Here is a 17856-nt window from a genome sequence, read left to right on the forward strand (position 1 = left end):
TGAAGCATTTTCGTGTAGAGACTCCTTTTGGAGTTAAACGCCAGCTTTGGTGCCAGTTTGGGCGTTTAACTCCCATCCTTGTGCCAGTTCCGACGTTTAATGCTGGGAATTTTGATGGTGACTTTGAACGCCGGTTTGGGCCATCAAATCTTGGGCAAAGTATGGACTATCATATATTGCTGGAAATCCCAGGATGTCTACTTTCCAACGCCATTGAGAGCGCGCCAATTGGGCTTCGGTAGCTCCAGAAAATCCGCTTCGAGTGCAGGGAGGTCAGAATCCAACAGCATCTGCAGTCCTTTTTAGTCTCTGAATCAGATTTTTGCTCAGGTCCCTCAAATTCAGCCAGAAAATACCTGAAATCACATAAAAACACACAAACTCATAGTAAAGTCCAAAAAAGTGAATTTTAACTAAAAACTAATAAAAATATACTAAAAACTAACTAGATCATACTAAAAACATACTAAAAACAATGCCAAAAAGCGTACAAATTATCCGCTCATCAGATGGCTTAGGTGATAAACTCCGTATGGTTTGGCCTTCTCTACTCTGTATGGACCTTCCCATCTTGATCACAGCTTGCCTGACATGAGCCTCAGCCGAGATTTGTAAAGGAGGACTAAATCTCCAGGTTGGAATTCTTTTCTCTTGATGTGCTGATCATGTACAGCCTTCATCTTCTCCTTGTATAGTCTTGAGTTCTCATAAGCTTCTAGGCGAAGGCTTTCCAGTTCTTGCAGTTGCAACTTCCTTTCAGCTCCGGCTTTCTCAATTCCCATGTTGCACTCCTTTACTGCCCAAAAGGCTTTGTGCTCTACTTCAACAGGGGGATGACAAGCTTTTCCATAAACTAAGCGGAAAGGACTCATCCCAATGGGTGTCTTGTATGCTGTTCTATATGCCCAGAGTGCATCTTGTAGCCTGGTGCTCCAGTCTCTTCTGTGAGGTTTGACTATCTTCTGCAATATGCACTTTATCTCTCTATTAGACACCTTGGCTTGCCCATTAGTCTGAGGATAGTAGGCTGTTGCTACGTTATGAATGATCCCATGCTTCTTCAGTAATCCTGTTAGTCTCCTGTTACAAAAATGGGTGCCTTGATCGCTCATGATTGCTCGTGGTGATCCAAAGCGACAAATAATGTGGTTTCTCACAAAGGAAACAACAGTGTTAGCATCATCAGTGCGGGTAGGAATTGCTTCCACCCATTTGGAAACGTAATCTACAGCTAACAGTATATAAAGGTGGCCATTAGAATTTGGAAATGGACCTATGAAGTCAATGCCCCAAACATCAAAAACTTCACAGAAAAGCATAATTTGTTGAGGCATCTCGTCCCTTTTGGATATATTACCACATTTTTGGCATGGGAAACAAGATTTACAAAATTTAGTAGCGTCTTTAAAAAGAGTAGGCCACCAGAATCCACAGTCTAAGATTTTTCTAGCTGTTCTTTGAGGGCCAAAATGTCCTCCACTCTCAGATGAGTGACAGGCCTCTAAGATGGACTGGAATTCTGATTGAGGCACACATCGTCTAATTACCTGGTCAGCGCCACATCTCCATAAATATGGGTCATCCCATATATAATATTTAGACTCGCTTTTCAGCTTGTCTCTTTGATGCTTAGAAAAGTTTGGAGGAAAGGTGCGGCTAACGAGATAATTAGCTACAGGTGCATACCAATGGAGTACCTCAGATACTGCGTGCAGGTTATCAAATGGAAAATTATCATCTATAGGAGTAGAATCATCCTTAGTGTGCTCAAGGTGACTCAAGTGGTCTGCCACTAGATTCTGGTTACTACTCCTATCCTTAATTTCCAAACCAAATTCTTGTAATAGCAGTATCTAATGTATCAGCCTTGGTTTTGATTCCTTTTTAGCTAATAAATACTTTAGAGCTGCGTGGTCTGAGTACACTACTACCTTCGTACCAAGTAAATAGGCTCGGAATTTATCCAGATCAAAAACAATAGCAAGAAGCTCTTTCTCAGTGGTAGTGTAATTGGACTGAGCGGCGTCTAAAGTTTTAGACGCATAAGCAATAACAAAAGGATCTTTACCTTCTCGTTGAGCCAGCACTGCTCCTACTGCATGGTTGGAGGCGTCACACATTATTTCAAATGGCTGGCTCCAATCTGGTCCTCTCACAATTGGAGCTTGAGTCAGGGCGATTTTCAGCTTATCAAACGCTTGTTTGCAATCCTCACTGAACTCGAACTCAATATCCTTCTGCAGTAGTCTGGATAAGAGAAGTGCAACCTTACTGAAGTCCTTAATGAATCTCCTGTAAAAACCTGCATGTCCAAGGAACGAGCGGACTTTCCTCACATAGGAGAGGTAAGGTAAATTAGAAATAACATCCACCTTTGCTGGATCTATAGAAATATCAGTATTAAACCCAACATGTCCTAGCACAATACCTTGTTTAACCATAAAATGACATTTTTCAAAATTTAATACAAGGTTTGTACTGACACATCTATCTAATACTCTAGATAGACTATCCAAGCAAAGGCTAAAAGAATCACCATAAACGCTAAAATCGTCCATAAAAACTTCCATACAGTCCTCAATAAAATCAGAGAAAAGACTCATCATGCACCTTTGGAAAGTAGCTGGTGCATTGCACAAGCCAAAGGGCATTCTCTTGTAAGCATAAGTCCCAAAAGGACATGTAAAAGTAGTCTTTTCCTGATCCTCAGGAGCTATATGAATCTGGAAATATCCTGTATAACCATCTAAAAAGCAATAATGTGATTTACCTGACAGGCGATCCAGCATTTGATCAATGAATGGAAGAGGATAGTGATCCTTACGAGTAGCTTGGTTGAGACACCTGTAATCGATGCAGACCCTCTAAGCGTTCTGTATTCTGGTTGCTATGAGCTCTCCATGCTCATTCTTCACTGTAGTGACTCCAGACTTCTTGGGCACCACTTGTACTAGACTCACCCATTCGCTGTCTAAAATGGGATAGATGATATCTGCCTCTAATAGTCTGGTCACTTCCTTCTTGACAACGTCTAAGATAGTGGGGTTCAGTCTTCTTTGGGGTTGACGAACGGGTCTTGCTCCTTCTTCTAAAAAGATTCTGTGCTCACAAACTTGAGGGTCGATGCCTACTATGTCTGCCAAACTCCACCCAATTGCTTTCTTGTGCTTTTTCAGCACACTAAGTAATTGCTCTTCCTGTTGAGAAGTGAGGTCCCATGCAATGATAACTGGAAACTTTTGCTTGTCCTCGAGGTAAGCATATTTGAGGTGCGGAGGGAGGGGTTTTAAGTCTGACGTCTGTTCATGGTTAGGCTCTGGATTGTCTGGAGCTGGTGGCAGTGGTAGAGTACTTTCATTATCCTCAGAATTCCCCACACTCGGACCTTGTCCTATGTATTTCTCTTCAAACTCCTCCTGGTGAACTTCAGCCACGGTTTCATCTATGATGTCACACTGGAGGATAGAATGATCTTCTGGAGGGTGCTTCATAACTCCATTCAGATTGAAGCTTACTACTCGGCCGTCTATTTCAAAAGAATATGTTCCTGAAAAAGCATCTAATTTGAACTTCGAGGTCTTCAAGAAAGGTCTTCCGAGTAGGATTGATGATGGCTTCTCTGAGTCAGTTTGGGGCATCTACAGGATATAAAAATCAATGGGAAAAGTGAGACCTTTAATTCCCACTAATACATCTTCAGCAACTCCAGCCACTGTAATAATACTTTTATCTGCTAACATAAAATGAGCTGCCGACCTTTTTAAGGGAGGGAGCCTCAAAATATCATATATAGACAAAGGCATTATACTCACACATGCTCCTAAATCACACATGCAGTCAGAAAATATCACACCTCCAATGGTACAGTTAACCATGCATGGGCCTGGTCACTACATTTTTCAGGTATATTTCCCATTAAGGAAGATATAGAACTACCTAAAGGAATAGTTTCTAATTCATTAATTTTGTCTTTATGTATGCATAAATCTTTTAGAAACTTTGCGTATTTAGGTACCTGTTGAATAACATAATAAAGCGGAACAGTTACCTCAACCTTTTTGAATATTTCTACCATTTTGGGATCAGGTTCCAGCTGCTTCCTAGGCTTCCTTGCAAGTTGTGAAAATGGAATAGGAATGGCGTTTTCTACAGTGTCTGCGTCCTTTGGTGCTTCTTCCTGTGATCTAGCATTTTCTTCCTCAGCCATGTCCTGTATACCTGTTTCTTCCTCAACATCTTCTATTTCCACTACCTCTTCAGCTGAGGTGTGTTTTGGTGGGTTTGGCTTTTCCTGATTTCTCTCTTGCAATGTGGTTCCGGACCTTAGGATGATGGCATTAATGCTACCCTTTGGATTGGGTAATGGTTGAGAGGGGAGTCCACCAGAGCTTGAGGACTGGTTGTTGGAGTTGTTCAGTGATCCAATCTGTGAGACAAGGGCTTGAAAAGTAGGATTCAGACCATTCAGAGTAGAAGTGAGGTTGTTTTCCATTGCCTGTTGTCTCCAATCAATAAATTGTAGTAACTCATCGTTAGGAGATGAAGAGGGATAAGTGATCTGAGAGGTCTGCTAAGATGCTTGAGGCTGTCTTAAATAAGGTGCTCTGTAGGCCTGATTCTGATTCTGTTGCCTGAAGTTGTTATTGTTATTCCACCTCTGATTTCCATTGTTATCTCTGCCTCCTCTGTTATGATTGTGCCTCCAACCTTGGTTAGAATTATCCTGCCATCCATGGTTATAGCTGCCACCTTGATTGTACCTTTGATTGGGGCGGTCATAGAAGTTATGAGTGGCTGCTACAATGTGGTCTTCTGGTTGAAGTTGCGGACACTCATCAATGTAATGATTGTAATCCGCACAGATTCCACATACTCTTTATGGAACCAACTACTGGCTATGCTGTGGTGGAGAAGGCTGAACTTGCTGAGGCTGTTGTTGACTTTGCTGCATCTGCTTCAGCAAGTTAGTCATTTCACATAAGCTCTGAGCTATAGCAGCGGTCTCTTTGCTAGTGGATACCTCTACAACAGCTCTTGACTGACCTTGTTTTTGCCTGTGATTCCTGGTAGATTTAGCTAAGTCGCTAATCAATTGCCATGCTTCTTCTGTAGTCTTGTACTTTTTCATAGACCCATTGCTAGCACCTTCCAATGTGGTCCTATCTTGAGATTTCATGCCCTGTGTAAAGTAGCCGAGCAATATTATCTTGTCAATCATGTGGTGGGGACATGCTTCTAGAAGATTATTAAAGCGTTCCAAGTATTCATAGAGAGTTTCAGATTCATCCTGAACGATCATGGACATGTCTTTCCACAGTTTATCGGCAACCTCAGCTGGGAAGAATTTCTCCAAAAATTTTCTTCCAAGCACATCCCAGTTGGAAACAGTTGTTCCGGGTTGAGTGTAGTACCACTCTCTTGCCTTTCCCTCAAGAGAGAATGAAAAGGCTTTTAACAAAATGGAGATTTCATCAGTGCCATCATGCTTAACAGTAGAATAGGCAGTCTGAAAATTCCTAAGGTGCTTGATAGGCTCTTGAGCAGGTAAGCCATGAAACTTGGGCATCAAGTTGAGTAGTGAAGACTTTATTTCGAAATCCACAGCCACTGTTAGGTGGTGTGCCTGGAATGGTTGTATTGTAAAATCAGGGGCTCCTTCCTCCTGGATAGTGACTCTCTTGGGTGCTGCCATGTCGCCTGCACGTAAATCAACTGGATCAGTAGAGAGGGAGCTTTCCTCTTCCTTAAATGACATTTCAGGTTCGTCCTCAGAGAGGACTCACCGACGCCGAGCTTTCCTTATACGTGAAAGAGTTCTTTCAATCTCAAGGTCAAATACTGGCAAGCTTGGATCAGGAAGTGAACGCGTCATTTAACGAAAGAAACGTATAGCTCATAGTGACAAAATAAAAAGAAAAATTGCAATTAAATAAATGCCAATCAATAAATTAGCACACTGTTGCAACTCCCCGGTAATGGCGCCAAAAATTGACGTGGCAAAAATTGGCGAATTAAGAATTGTTATAAGATATGCGTTGCAAGTATAGTTCTTAACCAACCAGAAATCCGCTAATCAATTTAAAAGGGTTGTCACAAAGATTAAAATTAAAATACTGGGAGTATGAATCCCAGGTCGTCTCCTAACGAGTTGCAGAAAGGTGTGCTATTTTATTAATCAGATGTTTTCAAAGGAGTTGAGTTGAATAAACAGGAAATTAAATTGGAGAAATTAAGTAATTTAAATAAAAGCCTTGACTGGGAGTAGATTAGTTGGAAGCCCAATTCTTGTTGAAGTACTCTCAAGATTAATTGTTAATTGAAGGTTGTTCTGTTTAGTTATCCCTTACTAGGTAAGGGAGAGTCAAACAAGTTGGAATGCGGTTTCTATTCACAAGTTCCAATCCGCTCATTTGAAAAGGATTAGTGTCAGTGATTAGAGGGCTTTCCAACAATGAACCCAATTACAATTTTTCCTTTAAGCATCCCAACTCAAGGGTTCCTTTCAATCAACTCCCCATCAAGTTAGGGAACTACTCGCTCATTGTGAATGTAGAACTCATAACATAGGAAAAGGAATTAAAGAAAGACATGATAAATAAAACTCAAAGGAATCAATTAAAAATAAAGGTAATTCTTATATTAATAAATTCTAAAATAATCCAATAATAAACTTAATTAAATTAAAGGGCATGGAAGAGTAAAGCCAAGTAAAGAAAACGAACTAGAATGACGAAGTCTTGGTGAGGTAATAACTCTTCTCAATATCCCAATGCAAAAAAGCAATAGAAATAAAATCCTAAGAACTATGAATGTGTAGAGAGAAAACCTAGAGGAGGAGTAAAAACTAGATCTAAAAACAAAAAAACTGTATAGAATGAATGTTCTCTGTTTTTGCATGTTCTCTGGCTCTAATCTGTGTTTCTGGGCCGAAAACTGGGTTAAAATCCGGCCCAGAAACTCTGCCAACGACTTCTGAAATTCTGCAGATCGCGTACGTCATGCGATCGCGTCATTCATGTAGACGCGTCATTCCAGGTTTTGCTTTTCCATGCGGGCGCGTCGTCCATGCCTCCGCGTCACTTATGCTTTTCCAATCCGCGCGGTTGCGTAAGCCATGCGGCCGCGTCACTGCGATTTCCTCTCTTTCGCGCGGTCGCGTGAGCCATGCGGCCGCGCCACTTCTCGCTGGTCATCTCCTCAATTTCTTGTGTTCCTTCCATTTTTGCAAGCTTCCTTTCCAATCTCCAACTCATTAAATCCTGAAACACTTAACACACAGATCACGGCATCGAATGGAATAAAGGAGAATTAAAATACCTAATTAAAAGTCTCTAGGAAGTAAGTTTTCAATCATGTAATAATTTTAGGAAGGAAATATAAATGCATGCTAATTATATGAATAAGTGGGTAAAGATCATGAACGCCCAAAAGAAGCATCTACTGGGCGTTCAACGCCAGTAAGGATAGCTATCTGGGCGTTAAACGCCAGAAAGAAGCATCTTCTGGGCGTTGAATGCCAGAAAGAAGCACCTTCTGGGCGTTTAACGCCAGATTTACGGCGTCCTGGGCGTTCAGAAAAATGCCCAATGACAAAGGAGTTCCTGGCGTTCAACGCCAGCTAGAAGCAACAGTTGGGCGTTGAACGCCCAAGAGAAGCTGCAAATGGGCGTTAAACGCCCAAAACATGCAGCGTTTGGGCGTTTAACGCCAGGATTATGGGGAGGAGGTAAATTCATTTTTTCTTTACATTTTTTTCAATTTTCATATTTCAGTTCATGATTTCTTGCATAAACATGCTACAAACCCTCATCCTTCAATTCCAAAAATTTTAATCTTAATTTCTAAAATCCCTTTTTCAAAAATATCAAATGTATCTTAATTCATAAACACAAATCCTTTTTCAAACCCCATCCAACTTCTTTTCAATTTTTTTTCAAAACTCAATTATCCTTTCAAATTAATCCCAAATCTTTTTTTCTAAAATTCAGATTTATCTTTTTCAAATATCTTCTATATCTTTTCAATTTTTAAATATATCTTTTTCCTATCATATTTATCTTTTACAAATTATATCTTCTATCTTATCTTTCTTCAAAATTTTTGAAAACCCACCCCCTCCCTTTAAATCCACATTCGGCCTCTCTCCTCTCCTCCACAATTCGAAAACTAGCTCTCCTTCTATCCCTCTCCTTTCTCTTCTTTTGCTTGAGGACAAGCAAACCTCTAAGTTTGGTGTGTTTATCCGTGATCACTAAACCATACCCACTAAGATCATGGCTCCTAAAGGAAAACAACCCACTCCAAGAGGCAAGAAAGAGAGTATTCCAAAACCACTTTGGAATCAAGGGAAGTTCTTAACCAAAGAACATTCAGACCATTACTACAAAATAATGGGTCTAAGTTCAGCGATCCCGGAAGTCAAATTCGATCTGAAAGAAGATGAATATCCGAAGATCCAAGAGCAAATTCAAAACAGGAGCTGGGAAATCCTAGCTAATCCTGAAACAAAGGTGGAAAGAAACATGGTTCAGGAATTTTACGCTAATCTGTGACAAACAGACATGCAGAGAATATCTGGAACTGCCCTCTATGACTATCGAACCTTGGTCAGAGGAAAGATTATTCACATTCACCCTGACAAAATCAGGGAGATCTTTAAGCTATCTCAGCTAAAAGATAACCCAGACTCCTTTAATAGGAGAATGATGAGAACAAATAAGGGCCTGGACAAGATTCTAGAGGACATATGCATCCCTGGAACCAGGTGGACCACCAGCACCAAGGGCGTCCCAAATCAACTCAAGAGAGAAGATCTCAAACCAGTCGCCAGAGGCTGGCTGGACTTCATTGGCGTTCTATACTGCCCGCTAGCAACCGCTCTGAAGTCACCATTAAAAGAGCAGTGATGATCCACTGCATTATGTTGGGAAGAGAAGTGGAAGTTCATCAGCTAATTTCGTGTGAACTTTACATAATTGCAAACAAGAACTCCAAAGATGTCAAATTGGCTTATCCTAGCTTAATATCTATGCTATGTAAAGATGCTGGAGTGAAGATGGGAATCACTGAGTATATCTCAGTTGAGCGACCAATTACCAAAATATCAATGGAAAAACAACAAGTGCAGGATGACCCCATCAAGAGGAGAGCACAGGAATTCCTCCCAAAAATCCCTCAAATTGAATACTGGGAGCATCTTGAAGCATCTGTTACCAAGTTGCAAGAAGATATGGACCAAATAAAGGAAGAACAGAATAATCAAAATAGTATGCTTTGCAAATTGCTTGGGGAACAAGAAGAGCAAAGGCATGACTTGAAGGAACTGAAGCGTCAGAAATTATCTCTTGAAGGACCAAGCACCCCACAGACTAGAGGAACATCCACTTCCCAAAATAAAGGTTGTTGAGTCCTAATCTTAGCTTTACTTTTGTGATAGTTGTTCTTATAGGAATTTACCTTAGAAGTTATATAGGAGTAGTAGTATCTAGTATATCTATTTTGATTTTATTTCCAATTAAGCTATAAGTTATTTTTCTCATCATCATCAAACATGAATAAAATAGTAGATTTTTAGAATAAAGAGGCAACATTTTTTTACGAGTTCTTAATAAGAAAAATTCTAATTATTTATATGTGGTGGCAATACTTTTTGTCTTCTGAATGAATACTTGAACAGTGCATATTTTTTATATTGAATTTTATGAATGTTAAAATTGTTGGCTCCTTAAATAATGATGAACAAGAGAAATATTATTGCTGATCTGAAAAATCATAAAATTGATTCTTGAAGCAAGAAAAAACAGTAGAAAAAAAAGAGAGAAAAAAATTATAATAAAAAAAAGCAAAAGAGGTAGAAAAAGCCAATAGCCCTTTAATCCAAAAGGCAAGGGTGAAAAGGATCCAAGGCTTTGAGCATCAATGGATAGGAGGGCCCAAGGAAATAAATCCAGGCCTAAGCGGCTAAATCAAGTTGCCCCTAACCATGTGCTTGTATCATGCAGGTCCAAGTGAAAGGCTTGAGACTGAGTGGTTAAAGTCGTGATCCAAAGCAAAAGATTGTGCTTAAGAACTCTGGACACCTCTAATTGGGGACTCTAGCAAAGCTAAGTCACAATCTGAAAAGGTTCACCCAGTTATGTGTCTGTGGCATTTATGTATCCTATGGTAATACGGAAAAACAAAGTGCTTAGGGCCACGGCCAAAACTCATAAAGTAACTGTGTTCATGAATCAACATACTAAACTAGGAGAATCAATAATACTATCTGAACTCTGAGTTCCTATGGATGCCAATCATTCTGAATTTCAAAGGATAAAGTGAGATGCCAAAACTGTTCAGAAGCAAAAAGCTACTAGTCCCGCTCATCTAATTGGAATCTGAGCTTCACTTAAAACTTTGAGATATTATTTCTTCTTAATTTCTTTTTATCCTATTTTATTTATCTAGTTGCTTGGGGACAAGCAACAGTTTAAGTTTGGTGTTGTGATGAGTAGATATTTTATACGCTTTTTGGGGGTAATTTCATGTAGATTTTAGTATGTTTTAGTTAGTTTTTAGTATAATTTTATTAGTTTCTAGGAAAAATTCATATTTCTGGACTTTACTGTGATTTTGTGTATTTTTCTATAATTTCAGGTATTTTCTGGCTGAAATTGAGGGAACTGAACAAAAATCAGATTTAGGCTGAAAAAGGACTGCTGATGCTGTTGGATTCTGACCTCCCTGCACTCGGAATGGATTTTTTGGAGCTACAGGAGTCCAATTGACGCGCTCTCAATTGGGTTAGAAAGTAGACATCCAAGGCTTTCCAAAAATATATAATAATTTATACTTTGCACGAAGATAGATGACGTAAACTGGCGTTTAACGTCAGTTCCATGCGGCAGTCTGGCGTTCAGTGCCAGAAACAGGTTGCAAGTTAGAGTTCAACGCCAAAAACAGGTTACAACCTGGCGTTCAACTCCAGAAACAGCTCAAGCATGTGAGAAGCTTATGTCTCAGTCCCAGCACACACCAAGTGGACCCCAGAAGTGGATTTCTGCATTATCCATCTTAGTTTACTCATTTCTGTAAACCTAGGTTACTAGCTTAGTATTTAAACAACTTTTAGAGACTTATTTTGTATCTCATGACATTTTAGATCTGAATTTTGTACTTTTTGACGGCATGAGTCTCTAAACTCCATTGTTGGGGGTGAGGAGCTCTGCAGCGTCTCGATGAATTAATGCAATGATTTCTGTTTTCCATTCAAACACGCTTGTTTCTATCTAAGATGTTCATTCGCGCTTCACTATGAAGAAGGTGATGATCCGTGACACTCATCACCTTCCTCAATCCTTGAACGTGTGCCTGACAACCATCTCCATTCTACATTAGATTGAATGAGTATCTCTTAGATTCCTTAATCAGATTCTTTGTGGTATAAGCTAGAATCCATTGGCAGCATCCTTGAGATTCCGAAAAGTCTAAACCTTGTCTATAGTATTCCGAGTAGGATTCTGGGATTGGATGACTGTGACAAGCTTAAAACTCACGAGTGTTGGGCGTAGTGACAGACGCAAAAGGATCAATGGATCTTATTCCGACATGATCGAGAACCGACAGATGATTAGCCGTGCTGTGATAGAGCATTTGGACCATTTTCACTGAGGGGATGGGAAGTAGCCATTGACAACGGTGATGCCATACATACAGCTTGCCATGGAAGGAGCCTTGCATTTATGAAAGTGAGAAAGCATTATGTTGCAGGAATTCAGAGGACAAAGCATCTCCAAGACTCCAACATATTCTCCATTACTGCATAATAAGTATTTATTTCATGCTCTTTTACTTTTTACAATTAAAACTAAAAATTATTATTGATATTATATCCTGACTAAGAATAATAAGATAACCATAGCTTGCTTCAAGCCAGCAATCTCCGTGGGATTCGACCCTTACTCACGTAAGGTATTACTTGGACGACCCAGTGCACTTGTTAGTTGTGCGGATTGCAAAAGTGTGATTGCAATTTCGTGCACCAATAGGATACGTGAAAATAAAGCTGTTTCTAAAGTACCGTGATTAATAGCCGCCTTTTGTATCTTTTAAAAACCAAAGATTTAATATTCAAAATCCGAAATCCTTTTTAAAAGAGAAAGCGTTAATTATTCAAAAATCCTAAACCTTTTTAAAAGTTTTTCTTAGACAACATGAATGACCAAGTTGTTCCAAGCATAAGTTCATTAAGTCTACGCTGAACCAGTTTAGTTTTTCATACTTTTCTAAACCAAAACACAAACCAAACACGGCCTTCGACCCATCTCATAATCAACCATGGCCCTAGGCGCAAGCAACTCAATCAACAGTCAATCCACCACAATCTAACCAATTTTCAGTCACAAACACAAGTAAGAAGGTTCAAACACAATTAAGCAGTTATATCAAGTAGAACAATTAGCAATTAAACATAATTATTCACATAAGCAAAACCAATTACAATATGCACACCCAAACAATGTCACATAGATGCATATGATGAATGCCTGTCCTATGGCCGATGAGTCTCATATGTCGGTTATCAAGCCAACCCGACAAGTCCGGCTGCTAAACCCTGGGCTATCCTTCGTCGCGCATCCCCAAGAGTCCATGCATAGCTTTTTCTCATATATAAAATTTGCTCAATGGGGGTACCTTCTTGGGAATTTATAACTGCCCGGTCACCCTTACGACATAGGGTAAACAGAGTATCGAGTCTCGACTTGGAACACGTGGTGGCAAGCCACAGTACTTTACCTAAGAAAACTCGTATCTCAGATAAAAGAAGTGCATAAGCCACATATTCATTCATAATTATTCATTCATCATCATTTTCGCACTTCATTAACAATCCATACCAAGTCAAATCATTATTCATGCCATATATCCTTTTTTGCTCAAAATTTCTTTACTTTAAAACCAAAAATCAAATTCATCTTTGTCTCAAAATTCAAAATCCTCATATCTCAAAGTATTTCAAGCTCATAATCCACTTTTTTCTCAAAATCATTTCTCTTTGAAAAGAGTCAAATCCTTTACTTTTAAATCATCCGTTTAACTATTTTAAATAAGAGTTATCAAATAACAACCTTGGCAAAGACTCAAGACTATAGGGAAGAATAACCTACCTCATTTCTTAAATTCTTTTGAAATCTTCAAAATTATAGCTACTTGAATTGAAATTGATTAAAATAATGATTTAAAACCCAAACCAAGGTATGTAAGGAAAAATTTCCAAACTAATTTCAAAACCAAAATTATTTAAGCCCAAAAACCAATTTCATTTCATTCTTAAGTCGGAAACCTTCCTAAAGGCTCGGAATTGTTTAGTCTTGCTAAGTCAAAATTTAAAGAATACTTCAAAAGCAAAACGAATTTAATTAATCAAAGTTCATTTTCTTTTAAAATCAACTAAAATGCCTCCAAAGGTACTTCTTTAATCAAACTTCAAAACATAGATCTTTTCATATTTAAATCAATCTTAAAACATAAAATTTTCTTAAACAGATTAAACTCGAAACACATATTTCTTAATAAATCAAGAACCAAATAATAGGACCTTTCAAATCCAATCCCTTTCTAAATCACATTTTAAAATAGAATCTTAAATCTCATAAAAATTTAGCAGCATCTCCCTTAAAACTTGGACTTTTCCACCCTTTTCGAGTCCCAACCAAACCATTTCGCAACCCCTTCCACGGGTTCAAAATCAAATCAGTTCAAAATCAGACAAATTCCGAAAATTCATATCATTCCCATATTTCAAGAAAACACATTCAAACTCAATTCATTTTCAATGAACCAAACTCGTTTCCAAAACTTCAAAGAAATAATGTAGCAATCATCCATTTAACAAAATCAAACCACAATCCAATCAAACAACAATCATATTCATCTTAAAATAGTCCGACGATACATAAGACTTATACAATCACTAAAGGTACATTCATCACATTAATATCCATTTATAACAATTCGAAATTATAAAATTAATTTCTTTGAAATAGCCCCTACCTCGATAAGTTGGGACCGTGATGAGCAGATAATTTATACGCTTTTTAGCATTGTTTTTAGGTAGTTTTTAGTAGGATCAAGCTACTTTTTGGGATGTTTTCATTAGTTTTTATGCTAAATTAATATTTCTGGACTTTATTATGAGTTTGTGTATTTTTCTGTGATTTCAGGTAATTTCTGGCTGAAATTGAGGGACCTGAGCAAAACTCTGATAAAAGGCTGACAAAGGACTGCTGATGCTGTTGAATTCTGACCTCCCTGCACTCGAAATGAATTTTCTGGAGCTACAGAACTTCAAATGGCGCTCTCTCAACGGCTTTGGAAAGTAGACATCCAGAGCTTTCCAGCAATATATAATAGTCCATACTTTATTCGTGATTAGACGATGTAAACTGGCGCTCTACGCCAGTTCCATGCTGTATTCTGGAGTCAAACGCCAGAAACACGTCACGAACCAGAGTTGAACGCCAAAAACACGTTACAACTTGGCGTTCAACTCCAATAGAAGCCTCAGCTCGTGTAAAGATCAATCTCAGCCCAAACATGCACCAAGTGGGCCCCGGAAGTGGATTTATGCATCAATTACTTATTTCTGTAAACCCTAGTAGCTAGTTTAGTATAAATAGTACTTTTTACTAGTGTATTAGAGGTCTTTGGATTGGTCTTTGATTGTATTTTTTGATCTTTTGATCACGTTTGGAGGCTGGCCATTCGGCCATGCCTGAACCTTCATCACTTATGTATTTTCAACGGTGGAGTTTCTACACATCATAGATTAAGAGCGTGGAGCTCTGCTGTACCTCGAGTTTCAATGCAATTACTACTATTTTCTATTCAATTCCGCTTGTTCTTATTCTAAGATATTTGTTGCACTTCAACATGATGAGTGTGATGATCTGTGACACTCATCATCGTTCTCACCTATGAACGCGTGACTGACAACCACTTCCGTTCTACCTTAGACCGGGCGCATATCTATTGGATTCCTTAATCAGAATCTTCGTGGTATAAGCTAGATTGATGGCGGCATTCATGAGAATCCGGAAAGTCTAAACCTTGTATGTGGTATTTCGAGTAGGATTCAGGGATTGAATGACTGTGACGAGCTTCACACTCGCGATTGTTGGGCGTGATGACAAACGCAAAAGAATCAAGGGATTCTATTCCAACATGATCGAGAACCGACAGATGATTAGCCGTGCCGTGATAGAGCATTTGGACCTTTTTCACTGAGAGGATGGGATGTAGCCATTGACAACGGTGATGCCCTACATACAGCTTGCCATGGAAAGGAATAAGAAGGATTGAAGGAAGACAGTAGGAAAGCAGAGATCCAATAGGGACAAGCACCTCCACACACTTATCTGAAATTCCCACCATTGAATTACATGAGTAACTCTATCTTTATTTTCTATTTTATTTATTATTCGAAAACTCCATAACATTTACTATCTGCCTAACTGAGATTTACAAGATGACCATAGCTTGCTTCATACCAACAATCTCCGTGGGATCGACCCTTACTCACGTAAGGTATTACTTGGACGACCCAGTGCACTTGTTGGTTAGTTGTGTGGAGTTGTGACTAAGTGTGATTCACATTTGAGAGCGCTACCAAGTTTTTGGCGCCATTGTTGATGATCACAATTTCGTGCACCAAGTTTTTGGCGCCGTTGCCGAGGATTGTTCGAGTATGGACAACTGACGGTTCGTCTTGTTGCTCAGATTAGGTAATTTTCTTTTTATTTTTCTTTTCAAAAAGTTTTCAAAAATATTTTTCAAAATTTTTCTTTGTTTTTGAAAAATTATTCAAAATTTTTAAGAATGAATTCTAGTGTTTCATAAAGTATGTTGAAGCTTGGCTGGCTGTAAAGCCATGTCTAACTCAATTGGATTGAGGCTTCAAAACTATCAGCATAGAGGCAAGTTAATTGGAATATCAGTTGTTACATGCCTGATTTATATCTTCTAAACCTGGCTGGCTATTAAGCCATGCCCAATCCTTGGATTGGAGCTTTAGGCTAGTATTGAAAGTTCCTGGAATTCTTACTAAAAAAATTTTGGATTTCTTATTTTCTTTTTTTATATGTTTTTCTAAAAAAATATAAAAGAAAATACAAAAAATTCATAAAATCATAAAAACCAAAAATATTTTGTGTTTCTTGTTTGAGTCTTGAGTCAAGTTATAAGTTTGGTGTCTTGCATGTTTTCTTTGCATCAAAAATTTTTCAAAAAATATGTTCTTGATGTTCATCATGATCTTCAAAATGTTCTTGGTGTTCATCTTGACATTCATAGTGTTCTTGCATGCATTATTGGTTTTGATCCAAAAATTTTCATGTTTTGGGTCATTTTTATGTTTTTCTCTTTCATCATTAAAAATTCAAAAATAAAAAAATATCTTTTCCTTATTTCTCTCAAAAAATTCGAAATTTTGGGTTGACTTGGTCAAAAATTTTTAAAATAAGTTGTTTACTTGTTAGTCAAGTCAAAATTTCAATTTTAAAAATCTTATCTTTTCAAAATTTTTTCAAAAATTAAATCTTTTTCATTTTTCTTATTAATTTTCGAAAATTCTTTAAAATATTTTTCAAAAATCTTTTTCTTTCCAAAATTTTAAAAAATTATTTTTCAAAAATCTTTTTCTTAATAGTATTTCATGATTTTCGAAAATTATACTAACAATTAATATGATTGATTCAAAAATTTGAAGTTTGTTACTTTCTTGTTAAGAAAGGTTCAATCTTTAAATTCTAGAATCTTATCTTTTAGTTTCTTGTTAGTTAAGTAATTAATTTTAATTTTAAAAATTAAAAATTTTCGAACCATATCTTTTTAATCATATCTTTTTATCATATCTTTTTCAAGTTTTATCTTATTTTCAAAAATTTGATTTTAAAATATCTTTTCTAACTTCTTATCTTCTTATCTTTTTGAAATTTGATTTTAATATCTTTTTCAACTAACTAATTAACTTTTTGTTTGTTTCTTATCTTTTTCAAAACCACCTAACTACTTTTTCCTCTCTACTTTTCGAAAATATCTCATCCCTTTTTCAAAATTCTTTTTAATTAACTAATTGTTTTAAATTTTAATTTTAATTCTATCTCACGTTTAATTTTCGAAAATCATTAACTGCTTTTCAAAATTAATTTTCGAGTTCTCTCTCTCTCTCATCTTCCTCTATTTATTTATTTATTCACTAACACTTCTCTTCATCTCAAATCACTACCTCTATCCTTACCCTTGTGTTTGGATTCTCCATTCTTTTTATTCCCTTTCTTCTTCTACTAATAATAAGGAACCTCTTTACTGTGACATAGAGGATTCCTCCTCCTTTTTCTGTTCTCTTCTTTTTCATATGAGTAGGAACAAGGAGAAAGACATTCTTGTTGAAGCTGATCCAGAACCTGAAAGGACTCTGAAGAGGAAACTAAGAGAAGCTAAATTACAACAATCCAGAGACAACCTTACTGAAATTTTCAAACAATAGAAGGAGATGGCAGCCGAACCTGACAACAATAATGCAAGGAGGATGCTTGGTGATTACACTACACCTACTTCCAAGTTTGATGAAAGAAGCATCTCAATCCCTACCATTGGGGCAAACAATTTTGAGCTGAAACCTCAACTAGTTGCTCTAATGCAATAAAACTACAAGTTTCATGGACTTCCATCAGAAGATTCCTGTCAGTTTTTAACTGAGTTCTTGCAGATCTGCGAGACTGTAAAGACGAATGGAGTAGATCCTGAAGTCTACAGGCTCATGCTTTTCCCTTTTGCTGTAAGAGACAAAGCTAGAACATGGTTGGACTCACAACCTAA

The sequence above is a fragment of the Arachis duranensis genome, chromosome 1 (genome assembly GCF_000817695.3).
Source record: "Arachis duranensis cultivar V14167 chromosome 1, aradu.V14167.gnm2.J7QH, whole genome shotgun sequence".
Taxonomy (NCBI): domain Eukaryota; kingdom Viridiplantae; phylum Streptophyta; class Magnoliopsida; order Fabales; family Fabaceae; genus Arachis; species Arachis duranensis.